Source organism: Rhinolophus hipposideros, assembly GCF_964194185.1.
Source record: "Rhinolophus hipposideros genome assembly, chromosome: 9".
Taxonomy (NCBI): Eukaryota; Metazoa; Chordata; class Mammalia; order Chiroptera; family Rhinolophidae; genus Rhinolophus; species Rhinolophus hipposideros.
The window spans coordinates 35102844-35106418 of NC_138055.1; the positions used below are offsets into that span (position 1 = coordinate 35102844).

Genomic DNA, 3575 nt, shown 5'->3' on the forward strand with positions numbered 1-3575 from the left:
ATCCTTCCTTATATTATCTTCAAGAAACTTTTTTGAGTTCCTTTCATATTTAGTTCTACAATGCATCTGGATTTTATTTTTGCATATAATTTGAGTAAGAGTTAATGTTCAGTATTTTTATCCATTGGCTATCCTATTGTCTCAGCCACTTTTATTTTACTTTAGTTTATTTATTTATTTATTTATTTATTTTATTTAATTTCAGTTTGAAAGCAGTCATGGTTTATTAATTGACCAGACTACAAAAATACCCATGGTAGATACCTTAATTCATCTTTCTAATAAGTCTGTTGGTCTGGTCTTCCCTGTTGCCAACATCCCCATCCTCTACGAAATGGATGGTCTTTTTCTTCATTCCACCTCATGGTGAAGATAATTTGAAGGGCCACAGGAAGTTGTTTGCTTCTTTGAAGTGTTTTCCAACAGTATAGATCTCATGAGTCAGTTCCTCCATGCAGGTGATGCCATATTTCCAAAGAGACTGAGCAATCAACGTGTTATCTGTCAAGGCAATTTACTTTTTGTTGATTTTACCATAACCACATTCGTAGATCAATTCATTTACTGATTTCAGGTTTGGGTATCCCCATGCAATATATGGTTCCATAGTCCTCAGCATGTTAATTGAAGCCTTGTTGAGCTTAACAAAAGTACCATTGAAGATCTGGTGAAGGAGAAGAAACTACAGTACCTTTTGGACCTTTGGGCTCACCCCATTGATGCCTCTGATCCTGATGACAAATGCCTATTTAGGTTCCGTATGTACATACATAGAAGTTGCCAGCTACTCTTGGCTTCCTAGCCTTTCAAATTTCAGTTCTGTACATTTGTCTATATTCTTTGTGTTACTGGTTAGCTTTTCTCAAAATAAGCTTCCTTCTTGCCTTTCAAAGCATATTTCGGGCTAACTTCTTTTTCAGGCTCTTGATCTTCAGTTCTGCAAAATTCCTTCACTTTTTCTTAAGGGTTTCTGGCACAGCAGGAACCTTCTTCTTCTCTTCTGCACCCTCCATGGTTTCAGCTGCAGAAAGAAGACTCAGCCACATTTTTTATATTTCTCCCACTGCTCTGCCCTTTTGTAACATTTTTATAAATCAATCACTCGTATATGCATAGGTTTGTAATCTGTTCCATTTATTCTTGTACTAACACCTCATTGTCTTAATTACTATAGGTTTAAATTTGACATCTAGCAGAATAAAATTTTTCCTTATGTTTTTCTTTTTTAATAGTGTCTAATTAATCTTGGTTCTTTCAATTTACATGCATGTGAGAATCAATTTGCCAAATCTCTCACACACATGTACACACACACATACACAAATAACCATTTTGAGGTATTTACTGGTATTACATCAACTCTAGAGACCGATTGAGTCTTCAAGTCCAAGAACATTTAAGTTTTTCACTAATCGTTATAAAGAAATTGTGTTTTCTGTTTCCTTCTGTATACTTGTATTTTATAAATGTTTCTTTCAAACTGCATTTTAAAAAATCAGTCTAAGTACTTTGCCTTTTAATTGAAATATTTAGTTCATTTACTTTTACTTTAAATACTAATTTTTTTTCATTCCTATTTCAACAAACTGTTCTGTTTTTCCCCCCTCATTCTCTTGCTTGCCTGTTTTTGAAATGACTGTAAATTTTTATTATTCTATTTCTTCCTCCCCTTTAGGTTGGAAGTTATGTGCTTTTTTACAAGTTTTTTTTTTTCTTTTCATGGTTACCTTGTTATAAAGTATATGTTCTTATCAAAGTTTGTTATTTGATACTTTTAAGCTCTTCTCAGACAGCACAATAATTTAAAATACCTTAATTTAGTTCTCTTTTTCTGACTTATATTACATTGTTGTCACTTATTTTAATTCTATGTATATTAAACTGCATAGGAAAGTATTGTTTATTTACAGTTAATATTCATTAATTTACCCTTTACTCCTTTTGTTGCTTTTTAATCCTGGCTTCTCTTCAGACTTCCTTCTGGAATCATTTTTTTTTCAGGTGTAAGAATTTATTTATTTATTGACATTCAATATTATTTTATATTAATTTCAGGTGTACAGCATAGTGGTTAGACACTTATATAATTTAAGAAGTGATCCTCCTGACTAGTATAGTACCCACCTAGCACTGTATTATAGTTATTACAATATCATCAATATAGTTATTACAATGTTGTGCTTTATATCCTATGACTATTTTGTAATTACCAATTTGTAGTTCTTAATGCCTTCCCCTTTTTTCACCCACACCCCCAGACCCCCTCACATCTGGCAGTCATCAAATGTTTTTTGCATCTATGAATTTGCTTCTATTTTGTTTGTTAATTTTGTTCTTTAGATTCTACATATAAGTGAAATCACATTTGCCATTTTAATTATATTGTGTCTTGGTGTGGGCCTGTTTAGGTTCATCCTATTCTGGGACACTCTGTGCTTCCTGGATTTCTAAGTCTCCCAGTCTTGGCTGGGTGGCATTATGTAGTAGGTGCTCTATGGGGCCCTGGCACACTCTCCCTGGTCACCTGCTCCAGGTACTCCAGGGGTGTCCCTTGTGTGGGTTGTGTGTGCCCTCCTGTTATAGTTGAAACCTGATTGCTATTGGCATGTTGGTGGGTGGGATTGGCCTTCATGTTTATTGACTGTGGGGTTTGGCCATGTCCACAGCTTATGGTCCGCCATGCAGGGGGCTTACTTCACTGAGTCGGATTTGTCCCAGTGGACCTGTTGAAACTGCCCTTTGTGTGTGTTGCTTTTGGGTTAATTGGTTGGTGCTCTGCTGTGGTCTGAAGCCAGTGTCCAAGTATGTTCTGAGGCCTCTTGGGAGGGGCTTTGGTGCAGATCCAAGTCACCCATTGCCTGTGACTGGCCAGGGACTACCTGGTAGGAGCTACAAAGTGATCCAAGGCTGTTTGCTACCTGTGCTGTACCTAAAGGCACATGGGAAAGGCCACATTGTGAAGCAAGGATGGCTGCCACTAGTACCCAGCCTAGGTTAGCTTTGCAAAATGCCAGGACACCCTGAAGCCTGCTGCCACCTGCCAACTCCCTTAAGGTTCAGCAACTCATAAATTCTGGTGCGGTGTGCAAGTTTGATGAGGCAGGATCTCGGAGTCACTAGCGTGGGAAGAGTTGTGGTCACCAGGTTAATGTAGATTCTGGTTTGGCGCCAGTGCCGAGCCTGGAGCTACTCATCAAAAATCTCAGATCACACCAAGGCCAGTCGCCATCTGCCTGGGGCCTGCCGGACTTGGATAGTTTTCCGAGAAAGAATGAAATGCGAGGGGAGCTGGCTGCTCCTGCACACAGTGCTCCTTGAACCCAAGGTCTATAAGTTTAGTACCTATGTTTTCTTTTATGCAGTTTATTGTTTCAGGTCTTATGTTTAGGTCTTTGATCCAGTTTGTGTTAATTTTGGTACACAGTGACAGATAGCAATCTAGTTTCATTCTTTTGCATGTGGCTTTCCAGTTCTCTCAGCACCATTTATTGAAGAGGCTGTCTTTTCTCCAGTGTATGTTTTTTTGCTTCTTTGTCAAAAATTATCTGTCATATTTATGTGGGTTTGTTTCTGGG

General features: G+C 37.7%; 1 pseudogene across 1 annotated transcript; it reads right to left on the bottom strand.

Moving 5' to 3' along the window:
* Window positions 1-265: 265 nt before the first annotated feature.
* On the bottom strand, window positions 266-1013 carry LOC308502153 (large ribosomal subunit protein uL30-like; annotated as a pseudogene). The gene has a single exon. The product of its transcript is annotated as a large ribosomal subunit protein uL30-like (transcript).
* Window positions 1014-3575: the final 2562 nt, after the last annotated feature.